Source organism: Phoca vitulina, unplaced genomic scaffold, assembly GCF_004348235.1.
Source record: "Phoca vitulina isolate PV1807 unplaced genomic scaffold, GSC_HSeal_1.0 scaffold15, whole genome shotgun sequence".
In the NCBI taxonomy this organism is placed as follows: Eukaryota; Metazoa; Chordata; class Mammalia; order Carnivora; family Phocidae; genus Phoca; species Phoca vitulina.
The window spans coordinates 10,503,782-10,527,860 of NW_022589718.1; the positions used below are offsets into that span (position 1 = coordinate 10,503,782).

General features: G+C 44.0%; 1 protein-coding gene across 4 annotated transcripts in view; it reads left to right on the forward strand.

Annotated features, from left to right (window-relative positions):
- FUT10 (fucosyltransferase 10) overlaps window positions 1–24,079 on the forward strand; it is a 72,306-nt gene that overhangs the window by 11,460 nt on the left and 36,767 nt on the right. The window lies entirely within an intron of this gene.

Consider the following 24,079-nt stretch of genomic DNA (forward strand, 5'->3'; position numbering starts at 1 on the left):
GGTAAAGATGAGCCAACTCGACCAAATATAGGCAAGGTTGATCAGTTAGGAAGTCAGTGGAAGCAAATCTGCTTTAGAGTGGTGTGAATGTGTATCTGTATTTGTGTGTGTGTGTGAGAGAGAGAGAGAGAGAGAGGAGAGAGAGGGAGACTTCCACACTCTTCCTTTAGAGATTGGGCTGGGGTCTCTGCCTGAAACCACTAAGAGAGTCTGGTCTCCCCTTGCTGTAGGCCAGAAGCAGCCATCACATCGCTGCTGTACGCCCTTGCCAAGTGTAGCTATTGATTTTTTTTTTAAGATTTTATTTATTTATTTGACAGAGAGAGACACAGCGAGAGAGGGAACACAAGCAGGGGGAGTGGGAGAGGGAGAAGCAGGCTTCCCACTGAGTGGGGAGCCCGATGTGGGGCTCGATCCCAAGACCCTGGGATCATGACCTGAGCCGAAGGCAGACGCTTAACATCAGAGCCACCCAGGCGCCCCATAGCTACTGATTTTAATAGTGAGACATTTCTTTGAGAAATCTGATGCTACTCCAGGGCAAACAGGCTATGGGGGAAAAGTCATCTTAGTATATGCCATGGCTCACTGAGACGACGTAATGATGTCAACACTGATTACTAATCTATCTAAAATGATACAACTTTTGGGGAAGGTTATGGGGGTGAGAAATTGAGTGGGGTGGGCAGGGGTGAGGGAGAGTTGAATATTCATCTTCTGTGGAAAGAATCAATATATACTGTCTAAAACTGACAAGTCAAGAAGTAAAATCTAAGCATGTTATTTGGGAATACTGGAGGTCTATATGCATGTATAACATGTTAAAAAGTTTTGTTTATGGGCGCCTAGGTGGCTCAGTCATTTTGGCATCTGTCATGATTCCAGAGTTCTGGGATCAAGCCCCTGGTCAGGCTCCCTGCTCAGCGGAGAGTCTGCTTCTCCCTCTGCCCCTTTCCCCACTTGTGCTCTCTCTCTCTCTCGCTCTCTCTCAAATAAATAAAATCTTTTTTTTTTTTAAAGTTTTGTTTGAAAGGCCGCCACCGTGATATGACCACTTTGGATATTGGTCTGGCAATATCTAGTCAACATAAATTCATACCAGATCATCCCACTGCTAGGCATGAAGCCTCACGAAATCTCACACATGCACATGGATTGCTTATTGCATTGTTTGTCCTAAGTAAGGTTTTTAAAATCACCTAAATGTCCAACAAGAGAAAAATGGTCAAATGAAGTGTGATATATATAAATTCAATGTGACACTACACAACAGTGGAAATGGATGTCCTGGAGCTCCAAGCATCCAACATCGATAGACCTTGGAAATCATGTAAGAGGAAAAGCAAGTTAGAGAGCTAAGACAGAAAGTTAACACATCCTGTCTCCCTGAGATTCCTGACCTGCTCCAGTCTCCAGTTCTTGCCCTTTTTGCTGGGTACACAGGTGCTGTCCTGGCTCGCTGTTGTTCTGGGGGTTCCTTATGCCTTACTCTTGTGTTAGCTCCCTGCTTCTTCCTCCTCTTCCTCTTCCTCCTCCTCCCCTTCCTCTTCCCCTTCCCCTTCCTCTTCCTCTTCCTCCTCTTCTTCTTCTTCTTCTTCAGACTTATTTATTAGAGAGAGAGAGAACATGGGGGGAAAGATCGTGGGGGGAGAGGGAGAGTATCCCAAGCAGACTCCCCACTGAGTGGGGAGCCCGATGCAGGGCTCAATCTCATGAGCCCGAGACCATGAGCCGAGCTGAAATCAAGAGTCTGATGCTTAACTGACTGAGCCACCCAGGCACCCTTCCTGTTTCTTTTATGCCTTATTTTTCTCTTTCTTGGTTTATACTTTTGTTTCAGTGTGTTCTGAAGGTAAGTTTTCAGAGACTTTGTATGTGTGAAAATGTGTTCATTTTACCCTTACCTTCATTCATGGTTTGGCTCAGCATAGAATTCTAGGTGGGAAATGCTTTTCTTTCTGAATTTGAAAGACATTTTCCCTCTGTCTTCTAGCTTCTGCTGTTATTGCTGGGCAATCCAAAGCTATTTTGATTCCCTCTCCTTTGTATTCTGTTCCCCTCTCCCTTCTCTGGAAAAATATCAAATATTCTCTTATTCACCAGTTTGGAAATTTAGTAATGATGCTTTGGTGTGAGTCTCTTTCCTTTTATTGAGGTGGGTACTAAAATATCGGATTGCCAGGAAGCCTACAAAGCAGTATTTAGCTTAGTGACTTTTCCAGGACTCACAGATCTATAGGTTCATGCACTTAGTTTTATCAGCACACCAAGACTCGATTCTTCTTTCAGAGATGGACTTACCTCCAACCCAATTCCCAGGAGACTGATGCGTTAACTGGAATGCTTCTGGCTTGATCTTCCTATCTCAGGTTTTGTTACTCTCCAGCTCCTGAAACCATCCGTGACTCTCATTGAGATCTAAATATATGCCATTTTTATTTTATTTTATTTTTTTATTTTTTAAAGATTTTATTTATTTATTTGACAGAGAGATAGAGAGAAAACACGAGTAGGCATAGTGGCAGGCAGAGGGAGAGGGAGAAGTAGGCCTCCCCGCTGAGCAGGGAGCCCAACGCGGGACTCGATCCCAGGACCCTGGGATCATGACCTGAGCCGAAGGCAGACGCTTAACCAACTGAGCCACCCAGGTGCCCTATGCCATTTTTATTACCCTGGCATTCAAGGTTCTGAAATCTGAATCCAGCCTGTCTTTTAAACTTCTAACCACTGTGATTCTATCAACCAAACCCTAGGTTCAAGAATCAAACTGCAATAGTCACCATTTTAAGCAGAAGCCACAAATGTACTAATTTACTGCCACTGTTTATTCAGTTTCTGAGTCCTAGATTGTCCTTTCTATATTTGTCTTGTCAAACAATCTACTGAATACCCACCATTTGTTTGGAAACATGGATGAATAATGTAGCATCTAATGTCACAGATTATTATCTTGAGACAAAGATATAACCTGGCAGTAATGCAGTTCTAAGTGGCATATGTACCATAACAGAAGTGTCAATAAATCTTGTGGAATTTCAAAGAAGGGAGAGAGAACATATGATTGGAGGAGTCAGGAAAGGCTTTGTAAGACTGCCTTCATAAAACAGGAGAAATTCGAAATGTTGAAGGATAACGGAATTGGATTGTGTTGAGATTGGAGGACATGTCGGGATGAGGGATGGCGTGAATGTGAGCAGAGAAGTAGAAAGTTATGGGTAATATCTGAGGTACAGCAGGGCTGTAGCAGAGTTCTGGGTAAGAGAGAGATGGAGATTGAATGGTATATTGGGACCAGAACGAGGAGAACCTTGAACGTTGGCTTAAGATTTTGCATCACATTGGAGAATGTTATCAGGGAACCCCTGAGAGTTGAATGGCCTTTTAAAAGCCAACTCAGATAGAACACCTGTGAACCACTCCAGATTCCCTCCCATCAGATGCAGCCTCTATGGTGTGCCAGTCACAATGCCAATCCTGAGGAATAAATAAGATAAATGAGGTTAACTAGGCATTTGGTTTTGTTCTGTGTGATCTTCTCTTCCTTCACGGAGTGGAAAGTTTTGAGGATAGGGCAACGTCAGTTCATCTTTGTACCTCCTCTACCCTTTTATCTAGCACCTTATCCTTGGTAGGTGCTCAGGAAATCTTCATAGAGAGTCAAGCCAAAAAGGATGCAGGAGTCTAACCTTCTCTTCACCAAGGTAACAAGACTGAGGCCCTGGAAGGTGAGGGATGTGCCAAGATTGCACTGGGGTCAGCAAAAGAGTGGGACTGAGAGCCAACGGGCCCTCACACTTGATTCATCCATCACTCTTTTGCCTGTACCGCATTTGAATGTATACTCATGAGTATAATTAAACTTGGATATTTGGATTTTGGAATTGCTTAAGATGTGTGGTTTTTAGCTGGCTGAATTAGAGATTCAGTTCATTAAGGAGGTCTGTTGAGCAAAATAGAATGAAGACACCACACATTTCTGTCTGAGGGCTCCACAAATTCTAATTAAGTAGGTCACTCACAACTGCACCTGGGTCTCTGCCGCAGCAGGATTGAAAAAGAAAAGGCAGGGAAAATGATGCTGGTGTCAAAAGCTGACCTAATTTAGTGAAATGGAAACTTGGAGGATTACGTAACCTCGAAGCTATTGTAAACCAGAATATTTTTGAGTTTTCTTGTTTCCTTTGTAGCCTACTTTCTTTTTCTTCTTCCTAGATATGAGTTATTTACTTAATACGAACACTGTGAATACTGTGTCTGGTTTGAGCCATTTGAGAAATGCAAATCTTCAGCTTCACTAACAATTCTCTGAAATGAAAATAAAGCAGTCACAAGTGAATAAAGTGTTTTTTTTTTTTAAACCCAAAGTCCAAGCGTTATGGGAGTCTTCGAAACTGTCACTGTAGTGATTTCTAACACAACTCTGGGTTTTTAGACAGTTCTCTTGAAAGATGTCTCTCCTGAAGGAGGGGTTGGAGTCAGCCTTGATGAGAATGGGCTTAGTTAGAGCAGGGGAACTGCTTCTGTTTTAGGTGAGCTTCTCAACAGAGGTTTTAGTAAACAGAGGCACGTGGAGATAAAGAAAACAAGGAGACTCCTGAAATATTTTACCCCCTTAGGAATGTGGGATGAGCACACCTTGATGAAGTCTGGAGGTTATGAAGAGGAAGGACATCAGGTTGGCCCTCCTCGAAGCACAGCTCCAGTCCAGCTCTCTGGGACTGAGTGCTGACTGCTTGCTGGGAGCTCCAATACCTCCACCCTCGTGGTAGGCTCCATGTTCCCCCTACCGCTTCCTTGAACATGATCTCATTGCCTTCTCAAAACAGCCTCATAGGTGGGCATTCTATCTTTTTTTGATGAAGAAGGAAGTAAAGCACGGCATGAAAAGGCTTGTCTTCGGTTACCTGTGTGGGTGGTAGGAACCAGAACTTTCTCCTCATGGACAAGGTGTGAGATAATATAGTCCAGATTATATTTCCAACCTTGGAGCAGACATAGAGTAAAGGAATCATTAGAAATGGGTGGTATCATTCCGGAAGACTTCTTCAAGAACCGGAGTTACAAGGAAGGTCTTTAGCAGAGGAAGAGAAAAAGTTTCTGTTATAAGCCATCTACAGCTTACCAGTTCCCAGAGTGTTGTAATGAAATACATTTAGAGTGAATGATAGCAAACCCGTTGGGATTTCACTGCTGTTATCATTGCCCACTCTGCCAGGCACCAAAGAGATACTCTCCATGTATTCTCTTATTTAAAATCATCATAACACTATGTAGTTGCCTGGGTATTATTACCATTTTAGAGATGGGGAAACAGGCTCAGAGAATGTAAGTGACTTGCCCAAGGTCACACAGATGGAAAGTGCCTGATCATGTACCCAAATCAGAATATCTGATTCTAGAACTCATACTCTGTTTACTAATATTTTACCACACTGTCTACACCAGAGGCTATGAGCCTGCACAACAGATCCATCATCTTTCTCCTTTGGAAATGCTAGCTCATCAGTGAACTCTTACCAGCCATCTCTCCATGTTCTGGGTTTTGTGCACCGGTTTACTCTTTTGTTTACTCATTCCCCTTCAGACATTTCGTTTGTTCGTTCATTCATTCATTCATTCAAAGCCTGACGATGACCAAGCATGAGTTATGGAATGAGATCAACATGTGTGTGTTTCTCACTGTGCTTTAAAGCCTTATTCAGGGGGCTAATTTTCACCATCCCTAACTGGAAAATCTGGCAGATCTCCAGCGTTTGTGCTCACTCAGAAGCAATGGACGATTTTATGGTCACTTTACGTTGCAAGTGCAGTTTCAAGCTTAGTAAGTGGCATGTTCAGTCCCAGGTAGAATCCCATCCCGACTCTGAATGTGCCTAGGTAACATTTGTTGTGTTCGCCAGCTTGGAGCTCTTTTCATGCCGCAAGCCCGCTGCCCTAGGCAAGGGACTTGTGTTCTTTCTGCTCTCTACCTTCTGCTTGCTCCCTCTCCCCCCATCACCAGCTGCTTTTGGGAGCTCAGTGGAGGTGCAGTGAGGACAGGGAGGAGAATTAAGGAGATAGGACATTTCTTACTTGGCTGCGTGGCTTCATATCTTCTGAACCAGGCAGATGGTTCAAGCCAGTGTCCTTGAGTGGGTCGGGCAGAGGATGAAGTATAGTTTTTCTATTCTGGGGCATTTGCATGCCATTTGGAGTTTGCCTGTTGGACTTTTACAGTTTCCTTTCTCAGGAAGCTGCGTCTACTCTGCGTAGTCAGATGGCTTCCCAGCTCCTGGCACCCTGCAGAACACATCCAGCTTCTTTCTGCTGAGGTCTCTTTGTTCCTTGTAGGGCTCTCGTAGGAGGACCCGAGGCTGCCGACTGGCTCCCCACATGTGTCAAGGGAAGTATCACCCACCTCTTGCTTTGGCTAGCTTTGGGATCATGGGCAGGTCACGTCCCCTGACCCTCTAGATTTTCCTAGGGAGACGGGTCAGGAGAGCCCATCCCTGGTCCACAGTTCTCAGGTGCCTCCTCAGGCGTGAGGTAGGCCCTAGTCCTCTGTCTCTAAGTTACAAGAACATATTACATATTTCAGAGTTCTCCAGGCAGCCCTGTGGAAGCAGGGGGTTCAGAGCAGGGCACAAGCGCTCGCCATAGAAACACTTCAATAAGTGTCCCCCACAGGCTGTTCTCTCTCATCCTTTTCTGTATTCTTGGCCTTGTTATGGAATCCAAGAATCCTAAAATGGGTTCTCCTTCATTCCATGCATAAATTCGGTGAGTGGGGACAAGGATGGGTTCTGTCTCACAATTACTTTGTATCTCGGGATGTGTCCTATTGGTTCTATTCGGACATGAAGTTGTACAGGGTTTCTGCAGAGTGGCACTGTTTGCCAGTCCCCTTGCCATGCCCTGGAGAAGCACAGAAAATAGACAAGTTTGGTTTCACATGAGTATATCACAGTTGATGTGCTAACAGCCTTGATGGATTTCCTTATATGGCTATAACCCACTTCATGAGTGACACATCCGTGAACCATGCTCAGGGCTAGAGATTTCTGCTGATCTCATCCGTTACGTGTTAGTTCTTAGTAACTTTTGTCTCCAGAGATTGAACTTCTTTTGGGCTCTGTGCATTGAATTAGTAGCTAATTGTTCTTAATAGCTTGCCAGATTAAGACTTATTTGGGAGATGGGAAGGAGATGGACTTAATTGGACTGTGTGGGCAGTAATGAAGTTGAACATGAAAAGAAGCTCATAATAACTAGGTGATAGATTGTATATTATATTATATACAGCACATGTATATGTGTTTATCTGTCCACATATATATATTTTTGCTGTAATCAAACCCCTTATTTTATTTATTTATTTTTAAAAAGATTTTATTTATTTATTTTGAGAGAGAGAGCACATTCGCAAGCAGGGGGAGACACAGAGGGAGAGGGAGAGAGAGAATCTCAAGCAGACTCCCCACTGAGCACAGAGCCTGTCGTGGGGCTCGATCTCCCAACCCTGAGATCATGATCTGAGCCGAACCCAAGAGTTGGGCGCTCAACCAACTGAGCACTCAGGCGCCCCAAACCTCTTATTGTATTTTTTAATTTTTTAAAAAGATTTTATTTATTTATTTGTCAGAGACAGAGAGCAGGGGTAGGGGCAGAGGCAGAGGGAGAAGCAGGGAGCCCGATGCGGGTCTCGATCCCGGGACCCTGGGATCATGACCTGAGCCGAAGGTAGACGGTTAACCAACTGAGTCACCCAGGTGCCCCAAACCTCTTATTTTAGATAGACGTCTTATTTTGACTTACATAACTATTTGTGTGGTACTTTACAGAGGGTGAACCCAGTGGCAGGGCTCTGCTCAGACCCTCAGTGATGTCTCCTCTAGTTAGAATTCCAGGTCCTTACTGTGGCCTCTGAGACTGCGGGCTCTGCCCTGCTGGGTTCCTCAGGCTCAGCGTGCTCTCTCCTCTCCACCCTGAGCTGCTTGCAGTCCCTCCTCACACACCGGGGAAGCCTTGCCAGCCTCAGGACCTGTCACTTGCTCTTTCTCTCCCTGGCATGCGCTCTCCTGGCTTGTTCCTTCCCACCAGTCGGGTGTCTGTGAGTGGTCCTTCCTCAGAGAGGCCTCTTTCCTCGCTTCGTTCTGGAGGAGTGCTCCCCTTCCCACACCACTTTATTTTCTCTTCATGGTACCCATCACCCCTGAAGTTGGCTTACTTGTCTGGGGCAAGTTATCAGCTGTCTCCCCACGTTGGAATGTAAGTACGGGAAGACCAGGAGCTTTGTTTTGTTCGCTTCTGTCTTCCCACGACCTAGAACAGTGCCTGGCCCCTGGCAGGCTTTAGGGAGCCTTGTTGAATGAATGAGTTAGTGAAACTGGCCTGATCTCCTCATGTAGAGATGGGGAGGAAATGAGAACTTTGGTTTTTTGTTTTGTTTTGTTTAAGATTTATCCATTTAGGGGCGCCTGGGTGGCTCAGTTGTTAAGCGTCTGCTTTCGGCTCAGGTCATGGTCTCAGGGTCCTGGGATCAAGCCCCGCATCTGGCTCCTTGCTCAGCAGGAAGCCTGCTTCTCCCTCTCCCACTCCCCCTGCTTGTGTTCCTTCTCTTGCTGTTTCTTTCTCTGTCAAATAAATAAATAAAATCTTAAAAAAAAAAAAGATTTATCCATTTATTTTAGAGAGAGTGCGCATGTGCGCGCAGGAAGGCGGGGAGGGGCAGGGGGAGAGAATCCTCAAGCAGACACCCCACGAGGGCAGAGCCCAATGGTGGGGCTCAGTCTCATGTTTCATGAGATCAGGACTTGAGCCGAATCCAAGAGTCCCGCTCAACCAACCGAGCCACCCAGGCACCCCAGAGAACGGTATTTTTATCTTCACTGGGTCTTGAGATATTACATAACTTACCCACACTGTGCCTGGCATTCTTTTTTTGAATGTGTTCATTAGACCCTATGATTAACACGCTGTTTTATTTAAATTATGTTTTATCAGTTTTTTTTGTGTCCACGGCTGAATGAAACTTTCTGGTACAAGGCTTATTTCAAAGAAACAGCAGACTCGGTCCTCACTTTCTAGTCCCTAGAAGCAATCACTTTTGGCTGTTTTAGCTATTTTCTTAGTACCATGTTACTTCCTAATTTTGTAATCAGGAGGAAGAACACTCACTCTGGCTGCCTGCAGATCGGGACACACGGCGCGGATGCCACACGCCTCGTCCCGCACTGCAGCAAGTCAGCGTGGTCACTTGGGGGACAGGCATGTTGTAACTTTTATCACGTCAGTCGGGTATGATTGATTCTTACCTTGACTAGATCAGATCTGGCAGCCAGGGTTAACAGCAAGGGAATAGCAGTCATGAGAACAGAGGCATTCAGTCCTATTAATGCCCAGTGTTCAGGTGTCAAGGTCGTTGGTTGGAAAGTGAAAGTTTCAAACCAGAATCTCCACTCACACTTGGGCTTTTTCAATGGGAGTTGTGACAGTTTTGTTTTGTTTTGTTTTTGATCGTTCATGTAATATAATGTGTGGGTCATTCTTTCAACTCCTGTCAAATTTGTTTGCATCTCTGGAAAGTTTCCTTTAAGGAATGCTGGAACCGATGGAGAACCAAACCCAAATTCTCTGCCACTTAGATTTCTAAAACTTGAGAGTTTACGACCTTACTTATTTTGCTGTAGATGAGTGGTTTCCAAACACAGCTCACCCTAAGGTCATGGGTGAACAAACAAACAAAACCCTAACTCTGTGGGCTCTATTTCCGACATACTCAGTCTCTTGTGCTGAAGACTTGTAATCTGCAAGGTATGTTGTCAGATTGGCTTAAGAGGCGTTTTATAGGGCTTTGGGAAGGTGTGGGAAGAGTTGGCCGGAGATTTGGAAACAAAAGAAAACAGATTTTTAAGAAAGAAAATGTAATGATAACACACTGGTTTGGCTCAGCAGTAAATAATATTTATACCTGCAATAATGAAAGCATGGATATATACATAATCAAAAATGGATGAGGAGTCAGAAGGGAGGTGAGTGAGGGGATGGGTTAAGTAGGTGATGGGGTTGAAGGAGCACACTTGTGATGAGCACCGCGTGATGTATGAAGTGTTGAATCACTATATTGTACACCTGAAACTAACATAACATTGTATGTTAACTAACTGGAATTTGAATAAAAACTTTATAAAAAAAGAAAAAAGATGGAAGAGGAGGTAAGACAAATATGTGGGGGAAGGGTGATCTAGGTGAGTTCAATTTACATCTTCCATAGCAGGAAGATAGTGGGTATTATCTAAAACTGAAAAATCAAGAAATAGCATGCTAAGCATGTTATTTGGATGTTTTTGAAGTGTGAGTAGAGAAGAAACACCTGAAAGAATAGGAGTGGTGACTTCTGGCATGTGGCAAGGGGGTATGGGTGTGGGGCAGGACACCGCTATCTGGTGTTAATGGCCTGATAAAAAGCCTTTCTCACTTTTAAAGCTATATGCAGGTATTAATTTGGTATAAATAAAAATTTAAATAACAAAGATATTTTGTCTCAGGAGAGAGTTAAGTGCAAGGACAGTAAGAACAGTTATTAATAAATTATCCAATTCCTAGACTTTTTTGCTTTATTGGGATGCCTTTGGGAAGAGTGTTAATTATGTAAAGACATTAATATTTCTTCTAGCTAATGTATTCATTTCCTTCCATGAAAAAATTACATATTAATATTACTTGATTTTCATCCTTTCCACATAAAAGGATAAATCAACTGAATTTTGCTAGATTTCGTTTTGTGTAAGGACAAAGGCTTTAGTGAGCCTCATAATGTTTAGTTTTGAGGGTTGTTCAGGCAGGACGGGAATCCTCTTGGCCTTGTTTCTGACCTAGCCTCCCTCTTCTTTTTTAACCCTCTCTGTTCTTTTGGTAGCGTGTGGTTATATAGAGATTAAAGAAAGAGCAAAAGGGCTCAAAATCTGAAAGCATTTCCCAGACTAACCTTACAAATCTGGAAGGAAGCACAGAAGTAAATAGGGCCAGAGTCCAGCACTTTCCTTCTGGCAGACATGAGGACGCGGTGGACAGATCTCATGACTGCAGCTTCAGCAATTTGGGCCGACGGATGGGTTGGCCCCGATCCAGTTCTGGGCAGATTCTCTGACACCGGGAAACCCTCCGAGACAAGCTGGCAGCTCCCGTCTGCAAAACAGACAACCAGTGCTCATAGGCACCCCAAATAAAACCATGCCGCTTTCATTGATGTGTGCTCTTTGCTCTTAAAAATTAAAAAACAGGGGCGCCTGGGTGGCTCAGTTGGTTAAGCAACTGCCTTCAGCTCAGGTCATGATCCTGGAGTCCCGGGATCGAGTCCTGCATCTGGCTCCCTGCTCAGCAGGGAGTCTGCTTCTCCCTTTGACCCTCCTCCCTCTCATGCTCTCTCTCTCTTATTCTTTCTCTCAAATAAATAAATAAAATCTTTAAAAAAATAAAAATTAAAAAACAAACAAACAAAAAAACAAACTGAAGAGAGTACGGCAGACCCTTCGTTTTCACTGATTTTGCACTCACATTTTGGTCCACCCCATCTAGAGCATTCTAAGGTGTAGATTGAGTGTCCTGGCCTTTGAGAGAGGAGATGCTAGGGAGCATCCCATGCCTGAGGGACAAGAACCGCCAGCGTCCATCTCTCAGCTGGCTTCGTGTTATATACTTGTTGCATATGCTGGAGATCTCTTGAAATATTAAAAATTTCTGTATTTGTGAAAAAGTAACCTCTCTGAAGGAAGTAAACTGCCAGTGCTGATAAGGAAAGTGAAGACAAAGCAGTGTTTTAAGAAACCGTGGTTATTGGGCAGCAGATAGCTATCTAGGTAGATCAAAGAGTAGAGCACTGGACTAATTTACAGTTTGGATCTGTGTGAAATAGTCCACCTGATTCCATGTTTTGAGGACATTGTATGCTACCGTATCTGTGGTTTGGGAGAATTTGAGAATGTCTCAGGATGTATGCCCTGCTGGTGTCAGGGTCTGCTCCTCATTCATTTATATAAGAAACATTTATTTTTTTATTATTATTTTTTGAGATTTTATTTTTATTTATTTCAGAGAGAGCGAGAGTGAGAGAACATGAACAGGAGGAGGGGCAGAGGGAGAAGCAGATTCCCTGCTGAGCAAGGAGCCCAATGTGGGGCTTCATTCCAGGATCCTGGGATCATGACTTGAGCTGAAGGCTCTTACCTGGCTGAGCCACCCAGGCGCCGCATTTAAGAAACCTTTATTATATGCATAGCCCTCTGCTGGGTGCTGGGGTTATAGTCGTAAACACAGCAGGCTCTGCCCGTGGAGCTTACGGAATATGTAAATAGGATGCTACCAGCTAGGGATGAGCATTTTGGCTTTCGACAGAGTAACTGGGGAGGCCTCTATGAGGACATAACATTTGAGCCTGAGAACTGAAACATAGGAAGAGACAAACCTGTGTACAAAGTGGAGGGAATTAATTTCAGGTCGAGGGAGCAGCTGAATCATAGGAGAGCGGGAAGCAGTCTGATGGGAGGGAGGGTCAGAAAGAAGGTTGCTGTGGCAGAAGCACCAGGGGTGCGAAGGGGGAGCATAGGAGATGAGATTTGAGGGGCAGACACACTCCTGTGATAAAGGGCTCCAATAGACAGAGTTAAAGGTCTGGTTATAGTCTAAGTGCAATGGGAAAATATCAGAAGGTTTTAAGCAGAATTGCTATGATCTGATTTTGGTTTTCTTCTCTTCTGATTGATGTTTTAAAAAGATCCCTGATGGCTTCTCCATGGAGAATGGATTGGACAGTGAAGGTGGAAGCGAGGCACAGTTTCCATTAAAGAAGTGAAAATCATGGTGCTCTGGATTAGGGTGGGAGGTAGTGGAGAAAGAAATGGGTAGATTTGAGATGTGCTTTGGAGATAGAATGGATGTCTTGATGTCTTAGCGGTATCTATTTTTATATACACAGGTGTCCAAAGAGAAAAATTAACTGTGCTTTTTCATTTAACTCCTTGGCCTTTCAGACACTTAGTTCAACCTCACGTTATCAACTTACCACAACCATGATGCATAAACAGCATAAATGCAGCTATTCATTTCCTTCCTGATGGGTAAAAACAATATGTCGTAAATTATTGATCACTAAATATTTTGCTTCCACGGACACATAAATATTTAATCCTCAAGGTTATTGACATGTTCATATTTTACTTTCCTGAGTACAGACATCTAAATTTGATATCCTGATCATTGGTAACTATATTTTTTTTAGTTGCACGCGAAGAGCCGTGTTTAACCCGTAGTCCTATAATTCACTGCCAAATACATTGACATTTGTTTACTGATGAAGCCTTCGGCATTTAGTCAGAAAATCTAGCAGAAAAACATCCATTTTATATGGGTCATTCCACACTCTACCCCCTCCCCGACGCCATGCGCCCCATGAGTCTTTTGAATCACCTGGAAATGTTAAAAGAAAAATACAGCATTTTGTTTCTCATTCTAGACCAAATCAACATCTCTGGAAATGAGGTCCAGGAATCTGTGTTCTTTATCAAACTTCCCAAGAAGTAGCGATGTAGCTAGTCTTGGGGGGTGGGGGTGGGGGTATTGGGAACAGCTCCGAGATGGTCTCTTAGGTGGCTTCCACCACTAATGTTTTATGACTTAATATAAAATCTCTAAGTTCTATCATGAGAATTTATAGCTGTATCTTTGGTTTTATATCCTGTTGTTGCTTATGTATGCCTATGATTTATTTCATGCTTTGGTCTTTGGTAACAGAATATCCAATTATAACATTATGCCTTCGGGAAAATAAAATCCTCTTTAAGACATCTGCCTTGTGACAGTTTCCAAGAATGTCTCATGTCGAAATTGGAAAACTGTTCATAATTGGACATGTGAATTTGGATGATTCTTTCACAGGCATTATGCAATTACTGTATTCTTTCGGCCACATGGGCACCATTTGGTCTTTTAGGAGCACTTCATTGTTGGACTAATAATAGAGCATCTGGTGATGTCTGAAAGTGTCAGAACCAGGGGCCTCTGCTTAGAATAAGATTCTTATGACTTAGCTGATGCTGAGCAAAAGCTTGGATCCAGGAGGGATGAGACAGAGATTCTTTCTGTACTGTCTCCACTCAGTAGCACGCAGACCCCGAATCACATTCCCTGGGGGAGAATTGTACATGCGGTCCTAAAACTGTGCAGCTCTGTAGGCCGAGAAGCTTCAGGGTTACTTGAGCCTGCTGTCTGCTGCAGTGCACATGTTAAAACAGTCCCAGTAGATTCCCTTTTGGTCAGTGACTGTAAAGTTCCTGGTTTTCCAGACCTTGATACCTGATTGGCTAGGGTAGCCCATCTTCTCTTTATTCTCAAGGCAACTAAACTCTAGTTTTTACTTTCATACGTGGTATCAAGCAGTCTGGAAGCTTGCAACTCAGTCGTCCTGCAGTTTGAAGCGAAGACAAATGCTCACGCTCTCATTTCCCAAGTGGCCTATTTTCAACCTCTAGATTCAGCTTTCCAGATAGTCCCTGGTTTGGGTCACCAGTATATGGAGAGGAATTGAAAGCATAGAGGTGAAATGAGCAGTTTTGCTATTCATGGCAACCACTTTTCTTCTGCTTTGGCCCATCCTGTCACTGTGCCCTCCCTCGGCCCGTGCTCTGTCTTCATATTGACATTGGGCCGCAGGACACCATGCTGCTCAAACAGGTGGGAGATTTTGTCAGTCACAGTGAATGAAATGGTGGTTGGTAACAGTGGTGGTGATGCGGGGGTGGTGAGTTTTGGCACATGGGGAAGATTTGCTCAGCTTAAATGTGAACTGGGTTATTTCTTTTCATTTTAGTTAAGGTCAAGTGTCTATCCTCCTTGCTGCCTATCCTCATCGCTCCTCTTCCTTATTTACTAGCCAAGATTTTTGTTGCTGTCCCCTCCTCCTCCTCAATTGCTTGGTGCATTTCTGTCATGAGTTAGAGAAAGTACATATCCACTCTGTAACACCCATGATGCTCTATTTTATATCACATTATTTCTTGGAAGAAAGAAGCTGAAGGTCGTTTTATATTAGCCAGACTATTCTGAAATACTCAGACCGAGAGAAAGAACTTCTCTTATCACGCACAAAGGCAGGTCTCATTGTATACATTTCCATTCTTTGCAGAAGTAATGGTGGCCTGTTTTGGGCGGGGAGAGCCACACCATAACCAAACTATGTACCCCCACATTGCTTGAGAAACTCTGTGGTGTAATGGAAAGAACTGGGTTCGGACAGTCAGTTGGGGCAGGGCTGACTTGTTACATGTGTGACATTAGCACGGTTTCTGAACCTTATTAAGTTTCTTCTCTCATTTATAATATGAGGATAATTCCAATTTCTGTAGAGTGTTTGAGAAGTTTCGAGATAATTCATGTAAAGTGCAAAACATTGCCAGGGGCATGGTCGATGCTTAATAAGAAATGAGAGAGAGTTATTAATACTGAGTTAGCATAATGTTTATGTTTATAATATTCCTTTATTATCATTTTAATGTCCATGGGATCTGTGGTGATGTTCCCCTTTTTCATTTCTGATAAATAATTTGTGTATTCTCTCTCTGCTTGTCTTAGCCTAGCTAGAGGCTTATTGATTTTACTGATCTTTTCAAAGAACCAGTTTTGGTTCCATTGATTTTCCTCTGTTGATTTCTTGTTTTCAAGTTCATTGATTTCTGCTCTAATTTTTATTATTTCTTTGCTTCTGCTTATTATGGATTTAATTTGCTTTTCTTTTTGTAGTTTCCTAAAGTGGAGGCTTTTGTTATTGATTTTAGATCTTTCTTCTTTTCGAATATGTGCATTCTATGCTATGAATTTACCTCTAAAGGGTGCCTGAGGGGCTCAGATGGTTAAGCATCCGATTCTTGGTTTCGGCTCAGGTCATGATCTCAGGGGCCTGGGATAGAGCTTTGTGTCGGGCTCTGCGCTCAGTGGGGAGTCTGCTTGTCCCTCTCCCTCTGTCTCTGCCCCTCCCCCTGCTCATGCTCATTGTCTCTCTCTCTCTCTCTTAAATAAATAAATAAATAAATAAATAAATAAATAAATAAAATCTTTTAAAAAATGTACTTCTAAGCACCGCTTTCTCTGTATCCCACAAGTTTGGTAAGTTGCATTTTCATTTTCATGTACTCAAAAAATTTTTACATTACTCTTGAGGTTTTTCTTTGACTGATGTGTTACTAGAAGTGTGATGTTTAACCTGCACATATTTGGAGATTTTCCTGTTATCTTTCTGTTCTTGATTTCTAGTTTCATTCCAATGTGGTCTGAGAGTAGACATTGTATGATTTCTATTTTTTTAAAATTATTAAGGTGTGTTTTATGGCCAGAGTATAGTCTATCTTGATGAATGTTGCATGTGAACTTGAGAGAATTGTGTGTTCTGCTGGCGTTGGATACAGTAGAGCATAGACGTCAATTATATTCAGTTGGTGGATGGTGTTGTTTGGTTCAAGTATGTCTGCTGATTTTCCACCTGCCAGATCTGTCCATTTCCGATAGAAGGGTGTTGAAGTCTCCAACTGTAATAATGAATTCACTGTTTCCTCCTTGCTGTTCTATTGATTTTTGCCTCATGTAGTTTGACAGTCTCTTGTTAAGTGTATACATGTTTAGGATTGCTATCATGTTTATATTCAGATGAGCGAATGTAAAGTTCAGGAGCAATGATAATAAGATTATAATAGATTTCAAAGTAGACTGGGGCGCCTAGGTGCTCAGTCAGTTAAACATCCGACTCTTGATCTCAGCTCAAATCTTGCTCTCAGGGTCGTGAGTTCAAGCCCCGGGTTGAGCTCCACGCTGAGCATAGGGCCTACTTAAAAAAATTAAATAAAAAATAAAAATAAATAAAAATAAAAGTAGACTAACAGAGATGGTTTGGGGTAAAGAAGTTTTCTTTCCTTTTGAGTAGGTTACTATCTTCCTTGCTGGTCCAAGGCCCCCATCCCCTTTGGTGGAAGGTTGGACTGCTACACAAGAAAAGTTTGACATTCGTATGTAACTTTGATGTTCAGCTTTTCTTATTTCTTGTTATTTTCTTTCCTTTCTAAAGTCAGACTGCTCTCTTGTGGGGATTTTCTACATGTCTTTAGTTCCCACTTTAACATAATGGAAACTAAGACTAGAGTACTCAGCTCAGAGACTCTCCTCTTGAGAAGGTACCCCTTCCAGTCATGACTGCTTGGACACAAGCCTTGCGTCTCCATGGTAGAAGGAAGGGGAGAAAGCCTCGTGCTTTCTAGCCCTCGGTGTTGTGGGGCACGAACAAAGAGGGAGAAGTAAAGGAAGGTAGATACCAACATTTTGTATTTGCCCATGCCAACCCCCCAAACCCTGCCTTCGGGTCACATTTTGAAGTGGAGACATTAGAAATACCTTGATATGGGGCGCCTGGGTGGCTCAGTCAGTTGAGCGTCTGCCTTCGGCTCAGGTCATGATCCCAGGGTCCTGGGATCGAGCCCCGCGTCGGGTTCTCTGTTCAGCGGGGAGTCTGCTTCTCCCTCTCCCTCTGCTGCTCTACCTGCTTGTGCTCTTTCTCTCTCTCTCTGTCACATAAATGAGTAAAATCTTAAAAAAAAAAAAAAAAAAGAAATACCTCGGTAAGTTGAGGAAAACACAAAGACAGGAGGGTCCTGAGCTAAAACGTATGGTCCAGCATAGTTAAGTGGTCAGCCTGGTGTGGCCAGGCAGGGGCTTCTGGTCTGTTCTCCAAAGCTTGTGTGTTCTTGTGTTGGAAGTCTGTGGAGCGTGAAGGTGCAGAATGTCCACTGGCCAAGGCCAGAGGCAAGCACCTGGCCACGTTGTGGCAGAGCGTGCACCCAGACTTACCTACAGGCGATTGTACACTTCGCCCTGGACAGCCCTGTGGTGCCAGCCTCCTCTGCAGTTAGTGCTCTCTGCCTCTCTCTCTCTCTAAGATTTTATTTATTTATTTTGAGAGAGAGCAAAAGTGAGAGAGATCGCAGAGGCAGAGGGACAAGCAGACTCCCCGCTGAACAGAGAACCTGACCCGGGGCTCTATCCCAGGACCCTGGGATCATGACCTGAGCCGAAGGCAGACGCTCAACCGACTGAGCCACCCAGGCGCCCCTGCCCTCTGCCTCTCTTAAAAGTGACCCAATTGTACCAGAAACAATGTGGGTGTCCTGAGAGAGGCATACCCCTGTGAGCAGTGAGTGGGGCTGAGCCTTCAGCGGAGCACCCCAAGCCCTGGTGGGACCCCCCGGGACCAGACCACATGTCACAGGTGCCGGCCTCAGCGGCAGAAGCTGCAGGATATCACCTCAGAGGTCAGAGAAATGGGAGGACATCACACAATCCCAGAGCATCTTCTCCAGTGCCACACAGGGTGTGGAAAAGAGGTAGAGAGGGAGGTAGAAGCTGAGAAACCAGACAGACATTTTTACCTGGAGAGAATGAATAGCACGACTGTTGGGAGGTTTTGCATTAGATTGTGTTGTATCTATTGTTTTGTATTCATGCCCAGAGGATGCGGGTTTACAGCATTGGATTAGTTACACAGAAGATGCATTTCTTTTCCTCTCTGACACATCTGAATTGCACTTATGTGAGCAAATTTTGCAACCCAGTCACTGAACAGTTACGTTTTTCTGCAGCTTCTTCGCATCTTTGCTGGGCTTTGTTTTCGAAGGTCTCTCAAGCTGCTAAGACAAGATCCCTGTAAGCCTCATAGGTAGTGGTCAAAACTTTTCTAAGAATATTTAGCACCAACATGGAATAGACACAGCCCCCCCTTTTCACTGTGTCATGTATTCCTACTCATTCAGGCCTGGCCACAGAAGTAGGCAATACTTATTGGAGTTCACCTTATATCTGCAATCCCTTTAAGTGATCTTCAGGGATCTATTGTAGTATTTATAATTGGGAAATGCTTATAGGTAGTTTATTTTTTTTTAACTTTTAAATTGAGGTATGACATTCATAAATTTCACCAATCTTAAGCCATTGTTTTTGTTTTTTTGTTTTTTGTTTTGTTTTGTTTTGAGAGAGAGAGAAAGAGCAAGCAAGCAGGGGGAGGGGCAGAGGGGGAGGGAAAGAGAGAATCTCAAGCAGGCTCCAAGCCCAGCGCAGAGCCCAACGCGGGGTTCAATGTCACGACCCTGAGATCATGACCTGAGCCAAAATCAAGAGTCAGACGCTTAAGTGACTGAGCCACCCAGGCGCCCCATCTTAAGCCATAGTTTTAAGATTATTGATTATCTTTACGAATCAGTAAATTCCTATGTGGTGTTTTTTAAACGACTTCCTTCTGTCTTGGACAACAGGGTGACTTAGGGCAGTCTCTGCCACTCCCTGACCTGTTCATCTGCTTATAGGAAGCTAGAATATGAAGGATTAATTCAGAACTCACAGAGTTGCACTTAATTTCATAAAATCCGAAAAAGTGAATTTTATGGGCTGTCTAAAATGTTTCATCCGGTGAGAGGGAGCCCATCTGAACTCGGGCTCCAGATCCTTCTGCTGCCCATGATCCCACCTTCCCTTTCTCTCTTGCCAACCTCAACCAACCTGAGCTCCCCTAAGCGGAGGGTCCACGTTATCAGTTTCCCCTGGAGAGACAAAGGTCATGTTAGCAAATCTGTGTAGACAGTAAACAGTCCCCTTACTCACCTCATCACCTTTTATCATTTTCCCTTTGTGACAAATCCTCCGAGAACCATGTCATGGCCATCTCCGGGTTCTCCCTCTGCCCCTCCCGCACTTCTCAGCTCCCTGCTCCGGACCCCCGCACACCCCTGAAACGGCCCTTGCTAAATTATCGGTGACATCCCTGCTGCCAAATCCTTCATGTTGCTAAATAAGATGAAGGCATTTTCTGGTCCTCATCCTGTTTGACTTCTTGGCAACACTGGACATCATTAACGCGGACTTCCTTCCCTACATGTCCTCCCCTCTTTGCTTCTTCAGTTCAGCACTTCTGGGTTTCTCCTCTGTCTGTCTGCTCTTGCGAGGGTGCCCTTCTCTGGCTGGCCATTAAATGTTGGAATTCACCAACTGGATCTGCTGCCTTCTCTGATTCTCGCTCTAGATTCTGTCCCTGGGCCAGGGGTTTACAATCCCATCAGTCTAAATGCCTACTTCTTATAACAACATGTGACCTAAAACAAAAACACATACTGCCCTATCTGTAATATACAGGAAGATCATTTCTGTTTGGTGGGCATCTCAGTATATGTGTGCGTGCCTGGTCACACAGAAGGCTGAATGAAGTCGGTACACGCTTGCGCCTCTGTGTCGAATCCGTGATTGGGAATGTGGCTATTCTGTATGTGGCATCTGCTCTGTAGACCGATGGAGGAGTGTTGACCTGGTGCTCAGTTACCGCGAGCAGTGATGTGATTTTTCTAAAATGGGGAGTAGCTCTGGGTAAATACTGAGGAGCAGTCCACTCTTCCCTTAATTTATATGCTTCTTACATGCCTGGAAAATTCAATGTAAATTGAAACGAGGCAGGAAATACAAGCCTTGGTGTTTATGCAGAAGATGAAGAGAATTAAAAACAGGGTTTTCACTTGCATGACATGTGGGACCTGGGACGTTTCTTCTCCGTGAACTGTGCTGTGCTTTTCAAGGAGTCTCACATTTTGGGGTCCCCTCCCATCGAGTGGCAATAGCACTCCCAAATCACTGTGGGACACCTGTCCTCATCTCCCCACCTTGAAAAGTTCCAGAAATCCCCCTGGGGGTCCTCCTCAGTAGTTGAGAACAACTGCCCTCGGGAGTCTCCTCCTTGACCGGCGCTGCAGCCCCTAAGCAGAAAGCACCCGCACTCATGTCTTTACTCCCGACCTCTCTTCTGACCTTCTATTGATATCTAAATAACCTGCCGTCTGCTTGGTATCCATTTTATGGGTCCCAAAGTCACCTCCAAACTCAGAGAATGGCTGCAGTGTCTATCTGTTTATGCAGGTCGGGAAACTAGGTCTCCCTTGGAGACTTCCTCCCCCCTTACCCTCCATGGGTATCCGACTCATCCTAAAATTCTTTTGGTTTTATTTCCTAAATACTGAAGATATTTTCTAATTTTTTTTTTTTTATCTCTCCACTCTCCCAGGCTCTACCTTAACATTTTACTCCAAGCTGCCATAACCACTTATGTGGCCCCCACAGTGGCCTCTGGCTCATCCAGCTGCTTCCAGTCAGCCTCTTCTCTGCTCCCTCTGGCTACACTGATGGCCCGTGGTCCCCTGTATTACCATGCTCCCTCCTACCGAACACATGCTGCCTCCCTTCTGGAATGTTCCTCCTCCTTCTTCCTTCTGTTTATTCCAGCCATCCTTCAGTCCCAGCCATGTCACTACCTCCAGAAAGTTGTCCTTGACCTCTCTGACAAGGTCAAGTCCCTTACTTCAGGCACTCACTGCATTTCATAACCCATGTTTGAGTCTGGCATTGCTTTTACTTCTGTGAGGAGTTGATTAATGTCCGCCTTTTTCACTGTAAGCTCCGTGAGAGCAGGGGCATTTTCTGATTTTGCTCACCACCATGTCTCCAATACCTACCACAGTGCCCCGCACGCAGTAGGCCCTCAATAAACGCTGAGCGTTCCTGAAACCTGGAAGATTTTTTTTTTGGCCAGAGCACAACCTGTTCCATTTTGTGACGATGGGGGGCAGCAGAGAGCCGCCAGAGGAGAGGTTAGAAAATCAGTTGTCAGGCCATTTAACCAGGAGTGGGGAAAGGGAGGGAAACAGGTCCAAGTGGAAACTGAGAAGCAAAAGAACAGATTTCGCAGAAGAAAAATGGAGCCAGAGTGAGGAAGTTGGAGTTAGGTGGAGGGGGCTGGAAAGGGATCTCTGATGTGACGTGGGCAGCAGTCTTCAGCGTGGCATATCGCTTCTCCGCAGGCCTGGCTAGGGTTGGAAAGACTCCTTCCTGAATACACCAGAAAGCCATAATGATGCAGGCGGGGAGGGAAGAAAGGGAGGTGCCAGTTTCTTCTTACGGGCACAGCTTTGTTTTGGAAGCTCTGGTTTTGCAGATGGTGACAGTTCTATCCTTGAATGGGGCGTGGGATTGGGGCAGGAGGGGCCGTGGGGTGCTGGGAAGAAGGGGAGGAAATAACATTTCCTTAATACCCTTTCTCTGTGTTACAGGCACAAAACAGTCCTGTAAGGTCAATATTTTCCTCATTGGAAAGGCGAGGGTCCTGTGGCTCAGGGCTACAACAACACGCTCCGTGTCATATTCATGTGGCAACCTGAGTTTTTAGCCCTAACTCCCTTGGCTCAGAAACCCGTGTTCTTTCTTAGACACTCTGGTGCCTTCTTAAAAATTTTGGTAATGGCTGTTTTTTTTTTTTTTTTTTTTACTTGCCGTTTCTAAAGAGAAGTATACCCTTTCCCATTATGTGCCATATTGGCTAGATTCAAAACTTACCCTAGAAACTATTATCCCTGTTTATGAACTTGTTGGCTCTTGGGAAATGAAATATACCATTAATATAAAATATATTGCATCTTCAGTTGGCAGTTTATAATCTCTAGTTGCTGACAAAGACGCAGAATTTGAAACGTGCAAGTTTTTTTATGGCATGTCTGTAAGGATCAGAACTTGGGAGAATTGTCATCCTGATTTTATATCGAAGGATACAAACTAATTGCGAGGTTTTCTTAGTCACAGTGTTAATGAAGGGAGTGCTCATGGAGGAAATAGGATCCCTGCTCACTCATCATGAGCCCCAATTAAAATGACCTTAGAGCTGGTTAAACAATTTCTCTCCTGAAATATAACTACCAGAGAAGGAAAATTCGGGTGGAAGTTTCGAAGAGAGCACTTCTCCATGGAACACAGGCTACGCTATTGTAGATATCGAAGCCAGCATGACTTGAGCGCCCCCGTCTAAGCCCGTCTCTTTGGGATTAGCAAAGCAAGTGTGCCGCAGGGGCGAGGAGTAACGGTGCAGGGGGAGAACGGTCCAAGTCGGGGGAGCCACAGGGCTCTCTCCCTGTTACCTAGTAGCAGAGGAAAAGCATCGTGGAACTGAATGTGCGTCAACATTTTGGCAGGGAGAAATGTGTGATTTTATCAAATAGTAAATAATGCTCAGGAAGAAAATACATTCTTCTCATTGCAAAGAAAAGAGTGTGGTGAAAAGTGGAATTTTTTTTTTCCTTTCAGGAGGGGATGGAAGGCATTAAGGTGGACCTTTCATCCTAGATTCTATCATCTGTGTTGCCTTGTCCATATTCGTTAAATAATTTGGTTCAAGCAGTTGTTAGTAACAACGATCACTTTCTGTGTGCCTACTTCATCCCTTCAGATGGCCCACAAACAGCAGAATGCGTTCTGAAGCCAGGCACGCGCCAGACTCAATGTTTTTTGAGCATCTATGTGTCCAACTTCCGTCCAGCACTATGTTTGATTCTGTAGCCATAAACCCTCAGGGAATCATGGAGATGGCACACAAATGGGTTCTTTTCCCCAACAGCATAAACAGTTGTTTAGAACTCAGTACACATTTCCCCCCTTCGTCATGAGCAGATTCCAAGGCCCTTCCATCAAAATATTTTGAATAATGAAGTCATACTATAAAACTAATAATCCAAGCCTGAATTCTTGGACCTGGAACTGGGAGGCTGACTACCTGGAGAGGCTAGAAAAACGGGGATGAACAGAGAATGTAGCATTTGAAGGGGTCAGTGAATGTCTCGTTTACAAAATGTAAAATGCTTTCCCACGAGGTGACACTAGAGGGCAGTATATACAGGAAAATCTCACAATGGAGCTGGCCACTGAATTCTTAAATTTCCAGCTATGCTTTTTTTTTTTTTAATGTTCAAATATCACTCCTTAATTCTGTTCATTTCTTTACATAACAGGGGGAAAAAGATACAGAAATCCTCTGTCATCATAACAAAAAATCTTAAGAGGATGAAGAATTTTGTGAATGTAATTTTTATCAAAGTCTTGGTTAAACTTGGCTTAAAAAATCAAGTAATATTAAAAGTTGTTTTTTTTTTTAATTTAAAATAAAACAGTCCTCTTCCTTTGTCCTCTATACCTTTCTTTCCTGGAATTCTAG